The sequence below is a fragment of the Mixophyes fleayi genome, chromosome 8 (genome assembly GCF_038048845.1).
Source record: "Mixophyes fleayi isolate aMixFle1 chromosome 8, aMixFle1.hap1, whole genome shotgun sequence".
NCBI lineage: Eukaryota > Metazoa > Chordata > Amphibia > Anura > Limnodynastidae > Mixophyes > Mixophyes fleayi.
This window is the reverse complement of record NC_134409.1, coordinates 119995471-120018569: the sequence shown is the minus strand read 5'-3', so window position 1 is coordinate 120018569 and position 23099 is coordinate 119995471.

The following is a 23099-nucleotide window of genomic DNA, read 5'->3' as shown; positions in this document are numbered from 1 at the left end:
TGTGGTGACCACTCCTCTACGCAGTCCAGATACATTTATTGGTGCGAATCATACAAGTTCAGGGTTTTTAAATTATATATATTGTGGTGACCACTCCTCTACGCAGTCCAGATACGTTTATTGGTGCGAATCATACAAGTTCAGGGTTTTAATTTATATTGTGGTGACCACTCCTCTACGCAGTCCAGGTACATTATTCGGTGCGATTCAGACCAGTTGATGGTTTTCTTATTATATTGTGGTGACCACTCCTCTACGCAGTCCAGATACATTTATTGGTGCGATTCATACAAGTTCAGGGTTTTTAATTTATATTGTGGTGACCACTCCTCTACGCAGTCCAGGTACATTATTCGGTCCGATTCAGACCAGTTGATGGTTTTCTTATTATATTGTGGTGACCACTCCTCTACGCAGTCCAGATACATTTATTGGTGCGAATCATACAAGTTCAGGGTTTTTAATTTATATTGTGGTGACCACTCCTCTACGCAGTCCAGGTACATTATTCGGTGCGATTCAGACCAGTTGATGGTTTTCTTATTATATTGTGGTGACTACTCCTCCACGCAGTCCAGATACATTTATTGGTGCGATTCATACAAGTTCAGGGTTTTTAATTTATATTGTGGTGACCACTCCTCTACGCAGTCCAGGTACATTATTCGGTCCGATTCAGTCCAGTTGATGGTTTTCTTATTATATTGTGGTGACCACTCCTCTACGCAGTCCAGATACATTTATTAGTGCGAATCATACAAGTTCAGGGTTTTAATTTATATTGTGGTGACCACTCCTCTACGCAGTCCAGGTACATTATTCGGTGCGATTCAGACCAGTTGATGGTTTTCTTATTATATTGTGGTGACCACTCCTCTACGCAGTCCAGATACATTTATTGGTGCGATTCATACAAGTTCAGGGTTTTTAAGTTATATTGTGGTGACCACTCCTCTACGCAGTCCAGGTACATTATTCGGTCCGATTCAGACCAGTTGATGGTTTTCTTATTATATTGTGGTGACCACTCCTCTACGCAGTCCAGATACATTTATTGGTGCGAATCATACAAGTTCAGGGTTTTTAATTTATATTGTGGTGACCACTCCTCTACGCAGTCCAGGTACATTATTCGGTGCGATTCAGACCAGTTGATGGTTTTCTTATTATATTGTGGTGACTACTCCTCCACGCTGTCCAGATACATTTATTGGTGCGATTCATACAAGTTCAGGGTTTTTAATTTATATTGTGGTGACCACTCCTCTACGCAGTCCAGGTACATTATTCGGTCCGATTCAGTCCAGTTGATGGTTTTCTTATTATATTGTGGTGACCACTCCTCTACGCAGTCCAGATACATTTATTGGTGCGAATCATACAAGTTCAGGGTTTTTAATTTATATTGTGGTGACCACTCCTCTACGCAGTCCAGGTACATTATTCGGTCCGATTCAGACCAGTTGATGGTTTTCTTATTATATTGTGGTAACCACTCCTCTACGCAGTCCAGGTACATTTTTTGGTGCGATTCATACCAGTTGATGGTTTTCTTATTATATATATTGTGGTGACCACTCCTCTACGCAGTCCAGATACATTTATTGGTGCGATTCATACAAGTTCAGGGTTTTTAATTTATATTGTGGTGAGTGACCACTCCTCTACGCAGTCCAGGTACATTTTTTGGTGCGATTCATACCAGTTGATGGTTTTCTTATTATATATATTGTGGTGACCACTCCTCTACGCAGTCCAGATACATTTATTGGTGCGAATCATACAAGTTCAGGGTTTTTAAATTATATTGTGGTGACCACTCCTCTACGCAGTCCAGATACATTTATTGGTGCGAATCATACAAGTTCAGGGTTTTTAAATTATATTGTGGTGACCACTCCTCTACGCAGTCCAGGTACATTTTTTGGTGCGATTCATACCAGTTGATGGTTTTCTTATTATATATATTGTGGTGACCACTCCTCTACGCAGTCCAGATACATTTATTGGTGCGAATCATACAAGTTCAGGGTTTTTAAATTATATTGTGGTGACCACTCCTCTACGCAGTCCAGATACATTTATTGGTGCGAATCATACAAGTTCAGGGTTTTTAAATTATATTGTGGTGACCACTCCTCTACGCAGTCCAGGTAAATATTTTGGTGCGATTAAGACCAGTTGATGGTTTTCTTATTATATTGTGGGGACCACTCCACTACGCAGTCCAGAAAGATACCTCGTTGCAACGTTTTGGACTAATACCTATATTGTGAGGTGTTCAGAATACACTGTAAATTAGTGGAAATGCTTGTTATTGAATGTTATTGAGGTTAATAATAGCGTAGGAGTGAAAATAAGCCCAAAAACTTGATTTTTGAACTTTTTATGCTTTTTTCAAAAAAAATCTGAATCCAAAACCTTAAATCCGAACCAAAACCTTTCGGCAGGTGTTTTGCGAAACAAATCCGAACCCAAAACATCACGAAAATCTGAATCCAAAACACAAAACACGAGACACCAAAAGTCGCCGGTGCACATCCCTACTCTATACTGATACCCATGACCTGTAATAGCTTTTGTGATAAACTGTCTCTCTGTTTTCTCCACATAAATGACCCAAAACTACCTATTTACTTATTGACTGGCTTATCCCCTGATCATCCCCAGATTAGTATTAGACAGGAACCTTTCACATAAACCCACAATCTAGGGGATATATCTGAGAAAAAGGAAAATAAATTCAATTTGTTATGATCCTGGCACTTTACTGTAATATTTAAATACCAACAAAGGATGCTAAACGCTCCATTGGGTCACTCCTTCTATTATGGATTAGATACTAATCGATTGAGGATCATATTTAATTACTTTTTTATTATATTATCATTCATATAAACACACTGAACGTTTGACTCCTTATTAATATCTAGTGCACACTTTTCTCTTCTGACAATAGAGGTACGCATCACCACTGACATCATTACCTAATTAAAACCTATATGTAATAGTTACATTTACACTATACTAAATATAATGATCAGGAGGAAGTGCATTTTTAACTTCTATTAGCGATCGCATTACCATAAATCAATAACAAAAGCGGACACCAGAAAAAACACATATATAGGTGCATAGATAGATAGATAGATAGAAAGATAAAATATATAATAAATTAATAAATAAATAAATATATTTATTTATAGGTAGCAAAGATATTGCAGTTTCGTCTTCAATTTTTATCTCACAGGTAGCATCTTAGTTCAATTACTTTATATTATTTGTTTTTAATCATTTTTCTGCTTTGTTAAAATCAGACCCCCATTGTTTTGGCTTTAATGTATATCTAATAAAAATTACGTTTTAACTTATTGAGTATCCCGGAGTGGCCCTACGTACACATCTTTTTGCTCTCCTTGTTTACATGTTTTCTTGTGTATGGGTGCACCCTTCAGGATTATATCGATCAATATACCCTGGGCAGTCTTTATTTACGTAGATTTATTGAGGGATTCTCTAATATATTCCTGTTGTGGTTGTTTCCTCTTTTTTTGTGGGTTGTGTCGCATTGCAAAATAGGCCAAGTACAGAGAAATCCATAGTTTGTAGTAAATGTTTTTTTTGTCTTTGAAGAAGATATGCTATTATGTTACCAACCTTGGAGTTCTTCTATAACAGTGTTGGCTAACCTGTGACACTCCAGGTGTTGTGAAACTACAAGTCCCAGCATACCCTTCCAGCAATAAGCTGCTATATATTGTCAAAGCATGCTGGGACTTGTAGTTTCACAACACCTGGAGTGTCACAGGTTAGCCAACACTGTTCTATAACTTTCAAGAAAGTTTGCTCTTTTTCTTACTGCTGTTGTTAGTATTCAAGTAAGAAAATGACAACTTCAACTACACAATAGAAAATAAAAGAATAATTGTGCCTCAGTGTGCTTTGTGACACCCCTCTAATAAAGGCTTGACTGCACAAACAGCATAATAGAGCAGGCCAAAACTTCTATAGAATGCTTCATAAAAGAGAATACTAACAGCTGCAGACAAAATACAAATAGATTACTAACTTCAGATTGATGAGGAGTCATCCTCTGAGTCTCCATTGTATAAATTATTGTCATCAAAGATGAAATGTGTGGGACTTATTGATAAAAACCGATCCAATACATTGTGTGGCAATGGGAGTGGTTTGCCACAGGCCTCTCAGAGTAGAATTAGCTATGGAGCTAACAGTCTGCAGGTAAAAGGCTGCAGACCAAGTCATACATGGGTGTAGCCCTGTGCTTAGGTTAAGTTATGTACAGGTCTGAGACATGTGGTAAAGTAAATGTAATATGTGATTTACTTGCATGTTTTAACGTGTTTGTTTCCACAGCTAGCAGCAGGGCTGCTAGGGGTGGCTGTGCTGATTAGGCATTACAGAGCACCTGAGGAGACCTCCTTTAAAGACAAGGTGGGAGTGTCGCCTGTCAGTCATCCAAGCCTGTGGGAGGAGACCTGTGTATTTAACCTGGAGTTGTGCTCTTGTCAGAGGTGACTGATGCTGAACTAGTTGGCCAATCAGTAGTGAGCTGGTCTATGTCTAGTTAGTGTTTAGGGTCACCAGGAGGTTCAAGCAAAAGGTAGTTGCTTGCTGGTGTCATCCTGACAGAAGAAGTGTTATTTATTGTGATGCCAACAATAAATATATTTGTTTTAAAACATCCGTGTTGCTGATATCTGCTGGGTGTTCTTGCAACAGAAGGTGACAAAAGTGCCATGAGAAGGGTGCGTTTTGTTACAATTGCTATAATCAACCTCATCAAACCAAAAAAATAGCCAAGATGACTTCACAAACTGGGTACCCTGGGGTTTTAATGACAATTAAACATTTCTTGTTTTCTGTAAATCATGACTCCAGGGGGTATATTGACAAAACTGCGGGTTTGAAAAACGGAAGATGTTGCCTATAGCAACCATTCAAGTTCTAGCTATCAATTATTTAGTACATTCTACAAAATGACAGCTAGAATCTGATTGGTTGCTATAGGCAACATCTCCACTTTTTCAAACCCCCAGTTTAGTAAATACACCCCAAGATTGTCATACAGGATTATGCTCTAGAAAACATATATACAAAAGTTGCATTTAAAACAGAATTGCAGGCTGTGTTTATTAATTGGGAGTGGTCTATCCCAGCTAATCGATCTAATAAATCCGTAAAGCAAGAGAATCTTTATTACATTTGGATCGCTACTTTATTCTATTTGGATTATAAATTGTTTCATATTTGCCCACTCCATCCTCTTAAATAATAATTACTCTGATTCTCTCATTCATTACCAAGGGATTGATTAAATGTCAAAGGATTTTTCCTCAGAGTGCTAAATACCCAGCAGGACCTCAGGCTACCAGAATAACCAGCAATCATTATATGGATGATTGTTGCACTGATTGGACTCAGCTATTTACCCTTAGAGTCTGAGCAAAGCATTACATTCGACAGGTATGTTCTTTAAGTCTCCTCGCCATGATGGAGCATTGATGGATTATGTACTGACTTTTCAATTTTAATTTTGATTTCTAATATAATAAAAAATATATGACCTCCCAAGATTCTCATCTTTACCAGTGTAAGATCTATATGTATATAGTTTTTTCAGTATGAAATTATGAACCAATAAACCAATATAATAATGAATTACTAATCCTAAAGGGACAATTTGTCTATTTATTAACTTAGGAGTGATTTTCTTGTATTGGATTTTGTGTGAATTTCAGTATAATATACTAAGACTAGATAAACAATGTTGCTGCGGTATTCATGCAAATAAAGTTTCATGGCAGAACAGGCTGTTTTGTAGCAAATTCTGCACCTAAATGCAGATCGATGAAAATATTTTTTGGAACAATATTTAAAATGTTGCTTATTACCATACAATCTATTATGGATTCTGATAATACGCATACAACAATTCCAAACCATAAAACAACATATGATCATTCTGCACTAAGCTACAAGACCGCAAAAGAGACCCAATTTAAAACCTGCCTCAAAAGCAATAAAAAAGACCGAAGTCTTAGTTGAATACATTTGTAAATATATGTGTAAGCCCTCCACAAGCGGCTTTTGCTAATACAGATGAAGTGAGCTTTAATTTGATACCAGGCATGTCACACTGACATACGTGTAATGCACTGTTTTGCTTTATGGTAACATATTATACAGTGTTGCAGAGGTTCCCCACAGTGTTAATTCTCAATGATCTTTTCTAACATGCAGTACCTGTTTTCTACCAACAGGGGCATGGTGTAGCAATCAACCTGTGTGTTTGCTGAGAACACTTTTCACATGAATGGAAAATCTTTTTAGTAAATAAATAAAAAACTGTCAACATAGAATCCCATTAACATCTTGAACAGCTAGATCAAGCTCAAGTCTGTTCAGCATGGGGCTATAGCCTCTATGAGGGCCTACTAAAAAACTGAATGCCACCTTTGTTTATGTATACAATATTACTCAATAAAATATGGCTAGAAGTCTATCGTCTGAAAACATTGGGGGAAAATTTCTTGGACAGCCCACACACATCTAGCCCCTATTCCAAAAATTCCTAAAATTCCTACCACATCATTAGCCGGCAACCTGCAAAAGGAAATGTTAAATCTTAAATTGTATATATCAACCCAACCTGTTAAAAAAACATTTATTGAACAATCTGTAATTAATATACTGCAATTAAATAAATAAATTGCAAATAAATATAAATATTTACATATAACCCCAAAAAAAGTAAAGTCTGCAAAAATAATTTATTGCAGCAATACATTTTTTTTTCCTTTCTACTGCCTGTTAACACCATAATGAGTAATTGTACTGCTGTGAGACTTGATAAACTTCATAAATGGGTTACTCCATGCAAAGGCTGTAGCCTCTTATGACATTACCACAGGAATAGCCCCTTACAGAAATAAATATATATATATAAATATATATATATATATATATATATATATATATATATATGTATGTACATACAGTGCTCCTTTTGCCACAGAACACACCGCCCGCACTGGTTGCGATGGCGTTGCTCAGCTGGTGATTGATTGTGCGGTTGCACACTGAATGCTTACTGCGGGCGGTGACCGTTATGTTTTGTTACACAACTGACATTTGTGGGTGTGTGTACAGTGATTCACTACGAGTGAAAGGTAAATCGTTTTTTTATTTTAAAAAATCGTTGGTCAATTGAAAATCTTTTTTTAATTTTTAAGTGTGAACCTAAAGTTAAAAATGAAAAAAATTACTAATTACTTCTCACAGCACTTTTATTCTTCAAACTTGTTGGACCACTTCTGAGACTTTTCGATCCTTCAAAGTACATTGATCTGTGCTTACTCAGAGAACGACATTCGGCCATCGAGACTTATAGCAAGGAAAGGAGTCGAGAAGATTTGTCGGACGAGAATTGGAAAAAAGTTTGGGATTTACTATGAACATTTGCCTTAAATACAATAAATTAAATTTATGTTAAGAACTGAATATATAATCTTTTTAATAAAAGATTAACAAGATGTGAGTTCCGGCACCTTTTTTCCTACAAAAAAAGCAATTTGTAAAAATAAATAAAAAAAAAAATATATATATATATATATATATATATATATATATATATACAAGTTAACCCGTGCATGATACTCATGCATTCTAGTCAAATCAAGCTGCTTAAGGTGTTAAAAAAGTTTTTGTCATGCATTTGGGCCTAGCCCAGGCCTCCTCAGGGGAAGAGCGTTACTTCCCGACGCAAGCGCCCTTTTTTAACGTGGTTTTGTCCACATGTCACCACCTCATCATTTTTCTCCATCACCTCATCCTTCATCTTCATTGCCACATCCTTCATCAAGCTACTTAAGGTGTTAAAAACTCCCCACTGTCACCCCCGGCAAACACCAACCACTCCCAACTGTCACTTCTCCTTCAAAAAATATATAGGTCAGTTTATAACTCTGCCCAGCAGGTGGCGCTGCAGCTTGGTTTTTTTTCCCCACACACGCCACTAGGCATTTATATAGTAGATAAAGAAAAGCAAAAAAGGGTATAATCTACAGCCAATATTGCTTTTTTACACCTTTAGGAATTTTTAGGAAGCCCTTTTTGGACCTTTTTCCCGATACATTTAATGAATGAACAATCATGTATTTGTGAATGCTGAGACTCACAGTTCCAAAATACCCGATTACAGGGGATTTAGTACATTTTGCGCAACCTGGGACTTTATAATTACAGAGCTCAAACTATTTTGAAACTACAAGCTACATCATGCAGTATGTTAAACAGTTATTGTTATAATGGGGTATACTCTGCTTATACTGTACATATGATATATATTTGAATGCCTATTTAATGTACTTTTTTATACTTTATATCCCTTACTATATGCTGTACCTACCGTATTTGCCGGCATATAAGACGACTGGGCGTATAAGATGACCCCCAACATTTCCACTCAAAATATAGAGTTTGATATATACTCGCCTTATAAGACTACCCCCTGGAACAGACCAGGGGGAACAGATAATCCAAACAGAGTCCGTTCACAAATCTGGGAAGGGTGGGTAGTGGGTAGTGGGTAGTGCACTTACCTTCCTCCCCAGGTTGGATGGTCTGGATGCCTCAGTCTGACTCTCGAATACCCAGGTCCTGTTCCTCTGTGACTTGTTGTACCGGTCTCAAGAAATCTGCACTTTCGCCTTGAAAACCTCCTGCAGTCCTGCCTGGAGACAAGGCTAGTAGCCGGGAAGGACGTTGGGATGTAAAAGTGCTGCGAGCTGCACGTCCCTGCAGAGATCACTTCACGGCCGTAGATGGTAAGCGGAACCCGCTGGCGCGTTGACGCGGTTTCGTGCATGCACATATAGGCTGGTCAGCGCTTCAGTCTCCGTTGATATGGAAGTATGGATAGTACCACGCTGAAGACCCGCCGCGGCCACACCGGGCAAGTATCGGATGTCTATCCCAACTGCCAACTGCTGTCCCAAGTGCACCCGGTGTATAAGACGACCCCCTTACTAGGAGGCATGTTTTTTAGGGCAAAAAAGTTGTCTTATACGCCGGCAAATACGGTAATATTACTGCAGCATGAAACATCTTACTGTACACTGCAATCGTCATTTATCCTCTACAGAATCCATTACTCTGCTGTGTTGATTTTGGGATATAACAAGGTGTAACACAGTATAATGTAGTATCCAACACGCGTTGAACATTTACTATACTGTACTGTACTTTGTAAAGCATCAAAAACTCAAATGTATAGTTAATTGATGATTTTGTAATAGTGGGACAATTAACAGCATTGTATAAAATATGTTTTGCGTCCGTGTTTTCAAAAATAATAGATATTTATTTATACTGACACCAACACCTACACATACCTCACAGCTGTTTAAAGGGACTGTCCCAATGTCCTGATAGTCGGAATGTTCATCCCAACACCTGCGATCTTGGGTTCTATATATCCCCATGGTCTTAGTTGCAGGAAGCACATATGTAAGGAGAAAAATCGAATCTTGGTAGAGAGTTCAAAGAAGTTCTAAATAAGAAAAGGCCAAAAAATGCGCTCACTGGCCTTCAATCAAAAGTGAGATTTAATTGACAAATTAAGCAGAATCAATAAAAAGTGTCATAATGTTTAGTAAAAGAAGGCACAGAGTAATATAAGATATCTTCAAAGTAAATTAAACAGCAGTATACATCTGATTCATATCAGTATGCACCTGCAGGTACACAATGGCCATGAAGAGATTGTTGGACAATTTATGATTTTAATTGTGGACCTAATAGAATACACACACCATGCTCATTAAGTTAAGACAGAAAACAAGTCGGTTTTCAAGGTCATTACAGTAATAGATATTGCAGTCATGTAATTTGTGATAAGCTTGTGAGCATCTAATTGATCATTCATAGCAGCGTAGCTGCTGCTTAGAATGTCTTGTCAACTCTTTGTCCAATTTCCATGGTTTCCTTAATATTCTAGACGTTTTCTGATAAACTAACTAACATTTCTGATGATGAAAAATTATTATTTTACCAATTGTCTCCCAAAGTCAAACATCTGGCAAGAAAAAATGATTCATACGACTAATCATAGGACAAAACATGTTCTGTCAACACAGAGGATAAGTACTGTAAGTGGTGTGAACACTAACAAAGTAAAATGTGTTTATATAATAACATTTTTAGTTTTCGGTGAAGTTAAAGGAATTAAGGATTCAAGATAACAAACAAAATTAGACTTCACTTCAATCCATCATCGGGCGGATCTCCCAAGGGTGCCAAATGGCTGTAATGCTCCATCAATGCTCTGTTGTCTTCTCTTAATGCACACCCTAAAAAATGTCTAGTGGGCGTCAATACAAGGTCACACCTACTATATTTTTACATCTATGCTTCTTCATGAATTTTCCTTGTAGTATCCAGAATATCTGTATGCATTGTCATTGAGTTCATCTTAAGGTCTAAGGAGCATTACTATGTTTAATGTCTAGTAAATGGAACTGTCAGGCGCCACCTCCACACCCCTCATAGGTGCCAGAGACAGATGCCTCTCTCTTCACATTTGTGTCCTGTTGCCTAGCAACGGGACGTACTTCCGGGTCCTGGCAGCTCAGCGCATGCATGCGCTATATCTCGCGTCTCATTGCTAGGCAACGGTACACTGTCATTCTCAGCTTGTCAGACGGGAAGCTCGGCAGTCAGAACACAGCTGACCGCCGAGACCGCAGGCTCCAATCAGGGAGCACCTTCCTCTATTTAAACCTAACTTTGGTGCCATTAGGGTGCCAGAGTATTGGTTCACCGTGCTCCAGTGTTCCTCTTTGTACTACTGCTTCTTGGTTCCTAATTAGGCTTGTCATTCACTCTCCCTGTGGATTCCGTTTGGTTCTGCTCTGCTTATTCTGGTATTAACCCCTGGCTCCTTCCTGACTACTGTTCTGATTATCTACGATGTACTGTGCTACCGTTGGTTCTGATCCAGACAGTTCGAATACTCTTCTCTCATCACTGCACTGGTGACTATCTGGTAGAACCGCAAGCTGCGCACCTCACGCATCCAAATCCATACCTCCTTGCGGGGGTCCCTGGTGGACACCAGGGGTGCGTTAGACTCCGCGCCTCCCTGTTTAGTTGCGCCAATACCAGTCAATGATAATTACCGTGCTAATTACGTAACAGGAATAGCCTCAAAATTCGGTCAGGTGTGCATCAAGAGGAAAGGATTGCCTGAGTGATCCATCCGCTGCTCAAGTCTGTTTTTCAGCCCCCTCAAGCTGAAGATGAAATTCATTCTAAGTGGATAGCACATAGAGATCTCTTCTCACTTATCACTCACTTAGAACAAAGTGATAAATGTAATAGTGAAAACCCTGGTCTGGGATACAGAAAATGAAGATACTTAATCAATCTTTGCCATGAGGTACTGGGAGGACTTTGTATGTGGATTCATGTGGGTTTGTATTTCCAAGATCTGGATGTCCAGAATGATAGGATAGTACAATTTATATTTAATAATACAAATATATAATTACAGTAGAATAGTAAAACATAGAAATGTAAAATAAGAGATGGAAGATACATATTTCATTGAAGATAATAATAATAATAATAATAATAATAATAATAATAATAATAATAATAATAATACTATAAGGTTTTTCACAAAAACATTTATAGCCAGTACAGAAACAAGTTAAATACGTCATGCTAGACCCTAATTGAAAATTTTACACCCACACTCACATGACGAGAATGTGATAACACTCTTTAAAAACTTTGTCAAAATAGCATTTAAATAAACATTGTTTAAAAATCCTCACATATAACGATTTCGCCTTCCTAGTGTCACGGGCACTAGGAGTCTTTGCCCAGGATATCACCAGATGATGTTCTTACCAGAGTAATATAGCTGGTACTATGGTCCTCTGGTAGCAGGGTGACAACGGAACAGGAGAATCAGCAGATGGTGAGAGAATGCTCAAGGAAAGTCTATGACTAGCAGCAACTGGTAATGACTTAGATGTATGAACACGAGGAACCAGATGGACAAGTAAACGTGAGGAGAGTCAGTAGTCTGCGTACAGCAAATTTGTACCACTGCTATATATATATATGTGAGGAGGAGCACGAGGAGATGAATGGAATACAGAGGATACACGGGGAGCACACAGAACCTGATCCCACGATGATAACCACAACACAATAATAACTGACAAGCGCTGCTTGAAGTATACAAAGTCACTATAGAGATCCAGGTAATAGGAAACAAAGTCAATAGTAACAATAGCTTCAGTAGATGGAAGACTCTGGAGATGAACACAACACAGTCCAGACGGATATGCAAAACAATAGCAAAGTCAATGGAAAGTATGCATAAGGCGGTTCAGGAGAGCAGGCTGTCCAGGAGAAGTGCAGGGATACCTGAATGGCTGAACGCCGGCAGGAGGAGAGAGCACTGGAGGATGGAAGCTGTAATCAGGTTGGTGCAGCGCACGAAAGGTAACCGGTAATCAGAGGAGCAATACTCAGGAAGCAGTAAGTAAAACTGGAAACATGATGAACACGGGAGTGTTGAGGCTGTCTGGAATCCGTCAGTAGTATCGGAGGCAGCGGAGGGGAGACACGCTGAACACAGGAGAGTAGAGGCGGTCTGGAATCCGTCAGTAGTAGCGAAGGCAGCGGAGGGGAGACACGCTGAACACAGGAGAGTAGAGACGGTCTGGAATCCGGCAGCAGTAGCAGATAGGAATCAGCTGAGTGCAGACACGATGAACACAGGAGAGTTGAAGTGGTCAGGGAACCACAATCGTAGTAGACAGGAATCAGCTGGAGCTGAATACACGAGGAAACACAGGAACACCTTCAGAGGCTCATGTGGAATGAGACTCCAAGATCAGGCAACTAGGTAATGATCACAGGTGGTTTAAATAGGGAGGGTTGCCTGATCATCCAATTAATTAAAAGCAACAGGTACTGAAGGTTTCATAAGGGCTGCACATGCGCAGACCCTCAGGATGGCGGACGGCCACGGTTCCTGAACACAGGAGAAATGGTACTCACAGTCCGGTGAGTGACAGTACTCCCCCTTTTAAAGGTGGGCACAGAACACATGGAACCGGGTTTGTCCGGAAACTTGGAATAAAACTTCTTAAGAAGAGCTGGAGCGTTGAGATCTTCTGCTTTAATCCATGAACGCTCTTCAGGACCAAAGCCCTTCCAGTGAACGAGGAAACGAAGAACTCCTCGCAAAATTTTTGCATCTAATATGTGAGTAATCTCAAAGTCCTCCTCTTGATGAGCTTGAACTGGCCGAGGTGTTGAAGGAGGGACCGAGAAACGGTTGATGATAAGAGGCTTGAGCAAAGACACATGGAAGGCATTGGAAATATGAAGGTTCTTAGGTAGTAGAAGTTTGAAACAAACTGGATTTATCACTTGAATGATCCTATATGGACCAATAAAACGAGGAGCGAACTTCATAGATGGGACCTTCAAACGAATATTTTTGGTTGATAACCATACACGATCTCCAATTTTAAGTGGTGGAATAGCCCGTCTCTTTTTATCTGCAAAAGACTTATATCTGGCAGATGTCTTCTTTAAACAGGTTTTGACCTGAGACCAAATATTTTTGAAGGTCTGACAAACAGTCTCTACAGCAGGAACTTGGGTGGGAGGGAGGGCAGGAAATTCCGGAAAAGACGGATGGTGACCGTAATCCACAAAGAATGGAGTTTTAGAAGATGATTCATGATACATGTTGTTATGAGCGAATTCAGCCCATGGAAGCAAATCTACCCAGTTGTCTTGGTTGGCTGAAGAGAACATCCTTATAAAAGTCTCAAGATCTTGATTGACCCTTTCGGTTTGTCCGTTTGATTGAGGATGGTAGGAGGATGAGAGTGATAATCGGATACCCAAGGTCTTACAAAGGGCCCGCCAGAATCTGGAAACGAATTGCACTCCTCTATCTGAAACAATCTCGGAAGGACATCCATGAATACGGAAGATTTCTTTGATGAAATAATCAGCCAGAGTAGATGAAGAAGGTAAACCGGTCAAAGGAACGAAATGTGCCATCTTCGAAAATTTATCCACCACTACTCAAATAGTATTGCACTTTTTACTAGGAGGAAGATCAGTAACAAAGTCCATACTAATATGGGTCCACGGCTTGGAAGGAATGGGTAGTGGTTGAATCAAACCCGCTGGAGTCTTAAACTGGGAACACAATTCACAAGCAGCCACAAAATCTTTGACATCTCTCCTCATAGAAGGCCACCAGTAACTTCGAGAAAGAATTTCAAAAGTCTTGCGTTCACCAGAATGTCCAGAAAAACGAGAAGAGTGAAACCACGAAAGGATTTTCTTCCTAAGAGCAGGAGGCACGAGGGTTCTCCCAAATGGTAGCACCTTAGTGGAAGAAGCAGCCAGAGAAACACATTTGGGGTCTAATATAGAGTGGTTAGGACCATCTTCAACGTCTGAGGACGTCACAAAAGCTCGAGATAGGGCGTCTGCTTTTTTATTTTTTGCAGCTGGTTTGAAGGTTATGATTAGTTCAAAACGAGAAAAGAAAAGAGACCATCTTGCTTGACGAGGATTCAAACATTGAGCAGACTGTAAATATGACAAATTTTTATGATCAGTAAAAATTGTCACAGGATGACGAGCTCCTTCCAACAAATATCTCCATTCCTCTAATGCTACTTTTATAGCCAGCAACTCCTTGTCCCCGATGGTATAATTCTTCTCTGCAGGCAGAAGACCCCGAGAGTAAAAGGCACAAGGATGGAATTTTTGTTGCTCCGATCTTCGGGAGAGAATGGCTCCTAAGCCAACATTAGAGGCATCTACCTCTAGGAAGAAGGGAAGCGTCACATCAGGCTGTCGAAGAACAGGAGCGGAGGCGAAGGACTCTTTGAGAAACTGGAAAGCTTGAAGGGCCTCAGAGGACCATTGTTTAGTATTGGCCCCTTTACGAGTTAGGGCCACAATAGGAGATGCAATCGAGGAAAAATCTTGAATGAAGCGTCTATAGTAATTGGCAAAGCCTAAAAAACGCTGAATTGCACGAAGAGTAGTTGGCTGAGGCCAATGTAATACAGCATTCACCTTTTCTGGATCCATCTGAAGACCAACTCCGGAGATAATATATCCCAGAAATGGAATCTGGGGCAACTCGAATGAACATTTTTCTAACTTGCAGAATAATGAATTTTTTCGGAGTCTGGAAAGGACATCTGCCACATGTTGATGATGAGAAGGCAGGTCCTGAGAAAAGATTAATATGTCGTCCAGATAGACGACGACACAAACATATAACAAGTCCCGGAAGATCTCATTAATGAAACCCTGGAAAACAGCGGGGGCGTTACATAACCCGAAGGGCATTACTAAATATTCATAATGCCCGTCTCTGGTGTTGAAAGCTGTCTTCCATTCGTCACCGGACCTGATTCGAATTAAATTATAGGCACCACGAAGATCCAACTTGGTAAAGATCCGGGCTCCCTTGATACGATCAAATAACTCAGTAATTAATGGAATGGGATACCGTTTTTTGATAGTTATGGCGTTAAGTCCACGGAAATCTATGCAAGGACGTAATGACCCATCCTTCTTTTTTACGAAGAAAAAACCTGCTCCAGCGGGAGTGGTAGAAGGTCGAATAAATCCTCGCTGGAGATTCTCTTTGATGTACTCAGATGTGGCTTGAGTTTCAGGTAACGAAAGTGGATACACACGACCCCTGGGAGGAGTCTTGCCAGGTTGAAGATCAATCGGACAGTCCCACGAACGATGAGGAGGAAGACGTTCAGACTGAAGTTTATCAAATACATCGGCAAAAGAAGCATACTGAGGAGGAAGTCCCAGTGAACAAGGTGAAATGGAGGATTGCTGTATCTTGAGAGGAACGACTTGAGATAGGCAACGATGATGACACTCAGACCCCCAAGTCGTAACTTCAGGAGTGTGCCAGTCAATCTGGGGAGAATGACGTTGAAGCCATGGAAGGCCTAATACAATCGGACTGGTAGTAACAGGAAGAATTAAAAATGAAATTTCCTCCTGGTGTAATACACCAATTTGAAGGGGTACTGGAGACGTACTCTGGGTGATGAGACCATTAATAATGCGTGATCCATCGATAGCAGTCACAGTAATTGGTATTTTCAAAGTAATCACTGGTAGGGACCATTGATTCACGAGGAATTTAGAAATAAAATTTCCTGCAGCTCCAGAGTCAATAAGTGCTTGGGACATGAAAGATTTGGTATCAAAGGAAACAGTAACATCAAAAGCACAAACTTTTAATTTCGTAGAACATGGAGAGGACTCCAGGGACCCTAACTTCACCTCTCCAGAACTGGTTAGGGCCTGGCATTTCCCGATTTTTTTAGGGCATGAATTGAGCATATGAGTAGAATCAGCACAATAGATACAAAGTCTATTTTTAACTCTTCGGTCCCTCTCCTCTGAAGTTAATTTGGAGCGACCTATCTCCATAGGTATTACCGGAGATGAAACTTGGCGAACTTGAGAACTTGAGCGAAGAGGTGCTTTATATGAAGTTGATTTTTCAGACTCTCTTTCACGAAATCTCATGTCTACACGATGGCAAAGAGAAATCAAATCTTCTAGAGAAGTAGGTAATTCTTGAGTAGTCAGTGCATCTTTAATTTTATCAGAAAGCCCCTGCCAGAAGGCGGCAATTAAAGCTTCAGTGTTCCACTGAAGTTCAGAGGCTAATATCCGAAATTGAATGACGTACTGGGCTACAGTACGAGAACCCTGAAGTAGACGGAGGATGCTGGATGCAGCGGAACTAACACGACCAGGTTCATCAAATACACTTCGAAACGTGGAAATAAATTTGGCACTATCTTGTAATAATGGATCGTTTCTTTCCCACAGAGGGGAAGCTCATGCGAGAGCTTGTCCGGAAAACAAAGAAATGAGATAGGCCACTCTGGAACGATGAGTGGAGAAATTGTGAGGTTGAAGCTCAAAATGAACTGAGCATTGATTTAGAAAACCCCTGCATGTTTTGGGGTCTCCATCATATTTTGAAGGAGTAGGCAGGTGTAGCGTGGAAGCAGTAGACACCTGGGATGGTACTGGGGAAACGGATGAAGGCACAGGAGCATCAACAGTTGCTGTGATATTTTGCGCAGAAGTTCCTTGGGAGGCTAACGCCTGGCAACATTGCAGCAATTGTTGTTGGCGAACATCCTGTTGTTCAATACGGGTAACCAGATACTGCAGCATCTCTTTAGCTGTAGGTTCCAATCCTGGGTCTGTCATGGCCTGATCTTACTGTCACAGGCACTAGGAGTCTTTGCCCAGGATATCACCAGATGATGTTCTTACCAGAGTAATATAGCTGGTACTATGGTCCTCTGGTAGCAGGGTGACAACGGAACAGGAGAATCAGCAGATGGTGAGAGAATGCTCAAGGAAAGTCTATGACTAGCAGCAACTGGTAATGACTTAGATGTATGAACACAAGGAACCAGATGGACAAGTAAACGTGAGGAGAGTCAGTGGTCTGCGTACAGCAAGTTGTACCACTGCTATAGTGAGGAGGAATGTCCAGGAGTAGAGATGAGGTAGTGAAAGTCAGTGGTCTGCGTATAGCAAGTTGTACCACTGTCTATAGTGAAGGAATGGGATCCAGGTGCAAGTAGGTAACGGGGAAGTCAGTGGTCTGCGTACAGCAAGTTGTACCACTGCTTATGTGAGAGGATACTTGAAACTGGTGCCAATAGGAAACAGGAGTCAGTGGTCTGCATTCAGCAAGTTGTACCACTGCTATAAATATATGTGAGGAGGAGCACGAGGAGATGAATGGAATACAGAAGATACACGGGGGGCACACGGAACCTGATCCCACGATGATAACCACAACACAATAATAACTGACAAGCGCTGCTTGAAGTTTACAAAGTCACTATAGAGATCCAGGTAATAGGAAACAAAGTCAATAGTAACAATAGCTTCAGTAGATGGAAGACTCCGGAGATGAACACAACACAGTCCAGACGGATATGCAAAACAATAGCAAAGTCAATGGAAAGTATGCATACCGCGGTTCAGGAGAGCAGGCTGTCCAGGAGAAGTGCAGGGATACCTGAACGGCTGAACGCCGCTAGGAGGAGAGAGCACTGGAGGATGGAAGCGGTAATCAGGTTGGTGCAGCGCACGAAAGGTAACCGGTAATCAGAGGAGCAATACTCAGGAAGCAGTAGTAAGTAAAACTGGAAACATGATGAACACGGTAGAGTTGAGGCTGTCTGGTATCCGGCAGTAGTAGCGGAGGCAGCGGAGGGGAGACACGCTGAACACAGAAGAGTAGAGGCGGTCTGGAATCCGTCAGTAGTAGCGAATGCAGCGGAGGGGAGACACGCTGAACACAGAAGAGTAGAGACGGTCTGGAATCCGGCAGCAGTAGCAGATAGGAATCAGTGGAGAGCTGACACGATGAACATAGGAGAGTTGAGACGGTCTGGAACCCGGCAGTAGTAACGGAGGCAGCGGAGGGCAGACACGCTGCACACAGGAGAGTTGAGGCGGTCTGGAATCCGGCAGCAGTAGCAGATAGGAATCAGCTGAGTGCAGACACGATGAACACAGGAGAGTTGAAGTGGTCAGGGAACCACAATCGTAGTAGACAGGAATCAGCTGGAGCTGAATACATGAGGAAACACAGGAACACCTTCAGAGGCTCATGTGGAATGAGACTCCAAGATCAGGCAACTAGGTAATGATCACAGGTGGTTTAAATAGGGAGGGTTGCCTGATCATCCAATTAATTAAAAGCAACAGGTACTGAAGGTTTCATAAGGGCTGCACATGCGCAGACCTTCAGGATGGCGGACGGCCACGGTTCCTGAACACAGGAGAAATGGCACTCACAGTCCGGTGAGTGACACCTAGATGCATACTACTTACACATACAAGGAACAGGTAAGGTAAGTAAATTTGTCTCAGGTTATGCCAACCTTTACATGAACATGAACACATGGGAAGAAAACGTATTGTTTAGAGACAAATATACATACAAACAACAAATAAAGCTTTGGAAACGTTATATAGACAATATATTTCTCATTTGGGAGGAAGGAGAAATTGAACTGTATCATTCACAACAACCAAAACAGACTCACCCTGACATTCACAGAAAGCATCCAAGTAATCATCAACTTTTTAGATCTAACACTATACATTAATAACTTTTTAATAAACTCCTCAAAATTTGAAAAAAAAAAACAATTTTCAGCATAGTAGTACACAAACTTATGGCTGAACAACACACCAATCAACTAATTCAGACACCTAAAAATCAAACTGCACATATTGCACCACGTAGTGAGACCAAGCCTAACACATGAACTGAATGATTAAAAAAGGAGGTTACAGCACTCTAATGGGAACAGATGCTAAAAATAGGTAGAAAAAAAATAGATAAACAATAATCAAAATAAAAAGAAGCCACAACCACCTTCAAACAACCTAAATATACATAATATGATTAATAAAGCAGTGAAAGCTACAAAACAAACCAGTACTTCAAAAACTTTGCAACATATTAAAAAAAGATGGATAAGTGCATAAGTCCATGTCATATGCAAGCTAATTACTAGTCACATAAAACTGCAAATATGTGTTAGTGAGTTCATTCATAGTATTAGCCTAGTGTGGCTCAGATGAACTCTGTGCAGTGGCGGAACTACCATTGGTGCATGGAGATAATGGTACCCGCTCCGAACTAGCGAGCTGCTCCCCACTGCCCTGCACCGGGGCCCACAGCTCGCTAGTTCCGCTTATGTCTCTGTGTCCAGCAATGGGTTAAAAAGGAGTGATGGGAGACTAAATTAGTCTATCTCTTTGATTTGTTTTTTTCCGGCGGTTGTTTTTTACTCAAAGAACCCAAAGAAGAAGCTATTACTCAGTAACAAAATATTTTTAGAACGAAAACTTCAGCTCTTTATATACACCTATCTTACACTATTATTCAACAATCATCACATTCCATTGTATTCTTTCTAAATGCTACCCATCTCTCATTTATCTTATTATTATTATTTATATTTAATTTCTACATTTATTTCTTCATTGACAATTTAGGTATTTTCAGGTATTGCTGTTCTGTACTTGTATTATTAATAATTAATTTTTCCCACCCAGCTCCTGTATTCATCCACCACTACTGGCTCCTGATGTTTCTGCTTCACCTCTCTGGGCATCCAGACCTACACAGAAAGAATGCAGCCATTGTTCCCTGTAAGGAATGAATGCATTTTTTTTTTTTCTACTTTAACAAGGTGGAGGATTTTATGTTTGTAGAGCCCACAATATTTCCACACTAGTTATCCACATAGGTGGACCTTTTAAATTAACAAATTAGTCAAACATACTGGTAGGTTAATTGGTGACAAAACCAACCCTAGTGCGTGCATCTGTTTGTTCGGGAATTTATACTATTAGCCTTGATGGGGCAGGAATTGATGTGAATGACTAATACTCTCTGTACATAGCTACATAATTGGTGGTGCTCGTTAAAAATAATAATAATAAATGGTAGCAGAGGCGGAACTAGAGAGCTTTGGGCCCCAGTTCAGAGAAGCGGGGAGGAGGGAAACAGGAACCACGTCTTGCTAGTTCCCCGGTGTAACGCTCCTTTATCACCAATGGTAGTTCCACCACTAGGATGGTAGTCCATGTCAGTCCATGCTGCAGAGAAGAAGACTCGCCTGAATATCTGCCTACAGACAATCGGTTTGTTCTTGGTTGAACTCCTGAATGCAGTATATTTACTTCTGGTCAGCATGTGATGTGCTATTGAGTTAGGAAGATTTTTAAGATACACATTCTAGCCATGTGAAAGTAGGAAAAATATAGATTTCTGGGTAATTCCCCAATGCAGGAAAGGTTTTTCTGACTAGCAGGCAACACTGCTTAGAAATAACCTTTCTAAAACAGCAGTGAGAACAGGTATTTATATTTTTAAGTGTGCACTGGGAAAAAATAAAAATGTCATAATACAAACACTTTATAAAGTAATTTTTTCTTAAACGTATTACCTTAGGCTAATGCTAATATTTTCTCGCTAATGTTTCTTTTGAATTACTTTGGAAAAGTGACTGAGCTTGGTATGGTAATGAGTCCAGAATGATTAACCTGTAGCTGTTTACATATATTCCCTCCACTAGAAAACATGGTTGTATTGTTAAATGTTATTTGCTGACCATTATTATGTCTTAATAATACAGTACTTGACTAATGCTCTGTGTATTCCTGGCTATCTCTATAGGCTTGAACAGGTTATAATTAATGAGATTGCTCATTTAATGGCCAAGAATGATAATGATACAGTTATAAGTAAAGACATACAAAGACAAAATGTATTAATTAAGGGGTAATGTGCAGTTGTAAGCAGTTTCATAGAAGAATCAGTAGATAGTATATTAAAGTTAATTTATTTTATGACTTAAGTGGCTGCTGCAACAATTGCTTTTCTTTCTTTTTTTTCTCTCCTTCATGGTAATAAGGATGTTTTGCATGAAGGTGAATCTCATTACTTTTCTCATTCAGAAAAAAACAAACATTGTATAGTCAAAAATAATCTACAATGCTTGTAATAATTATGTTAAAATAGTTGCACTTAGCAAGGAATATATTGTTTGAAATGATTGTTATTTTAGGTGTCGAAATGAGTCATTGTCAATAGTGGGTGGAGTCTAATTCTGAGAGTCACTCAAATTAAAATGTACTATCAGTAGTTTATATGACAGAGCTATGCTATTTAAGTAGACCCATCACCTACAAATATTGTAGCCATTCTGTTGCCTGAAGCAATATTGATAGCAATTTTGAAAGAGGTGGAGACTGACATAGACGCTAACTGGGATGAACAATGTATTTGTCACAGTTTTCTAGATTTGGATCCTTGGTCTGCCCAATTTAGGACTACTTCCAGCAAGGCGTGTAATCGAACGGGCAGATGGTGTTCAGCAGGGACCGCCGCAAGGTAGTTTGGTCTTGGCTGCGTCCGCACCGCAGCTAAGCACTAGGCGAGACCCATAGGGAAAGTCACTGAGATGAATCAGTCTGAGAACAGCTGGGTTACTACTGGAATGGTAGAGCGCACACAGGAGATGTTATAGCCTGCAGAGAGTAGGTTTACCACTGGATATGTGGAATATACACAGGAGGTGTAATAGTCTGTGGACAGCAGGTGAATCTCAGGAGAGGTAGAATTTCAGAAGGAGATAAAGAAGCCACGTCTAGCACCTAGGTAAAGGTAACTAAAAGAACAGGGCACTGAGCTGCTGGAGGAAGCGCCTTTTAAAGTTTAGAGACAAATTAGCCAACAAATGCGGAGACAACAAAGGGAATAAGGAGATGGCGGGCGGCTGGGACGGAGCGCAGCGGTCAGTAGGGAGCAGGTAAATGCGCCAGGCTTCGGTTATGGAAGCCGAACAACCAGCACATGACAGTAATATGATATTGTGTTGCATACTTATTACACAAAGAACAAACAACAGAAAAAATGTAAAAAGTATAGATGGAAATTCTACAGAACATTAGACTTAGACTTTGCCATGTGGCAGTAAAGGATAAAAGAGGGTTGATATTGTTTAACAATTAATTGTTCCCAAATCCTAGAAATGGAAATTACTATACCTTATACATGACAATATAATGGGATTTGCTGCTAAAACCAATTTTAATGAATAGTGTGCTTCTTGTCCAGAATTTCAGCTGCTATAGTATAATACCCCAGTCCTTTAATCTCCCTACCCTTAATCAACTGACAATTAAAACAATGATAATGGACCTGCTGGGGCCGTTGCTTGGTGTCATTAAAATATCTTGTTCATTATGGATTATTCAACTTTGAACATTGAATCATTTCCCATGTAATACCTAATGTCAAATAAGTTGATCCAGTGGTTTAGTTAAGGAGGAATACTACAAGAAATACTTATAGGCCAGGGCACAGCATTTATGTTTAGAGTTATTAAGGAACTATCTGCTTCTATATCTTATGT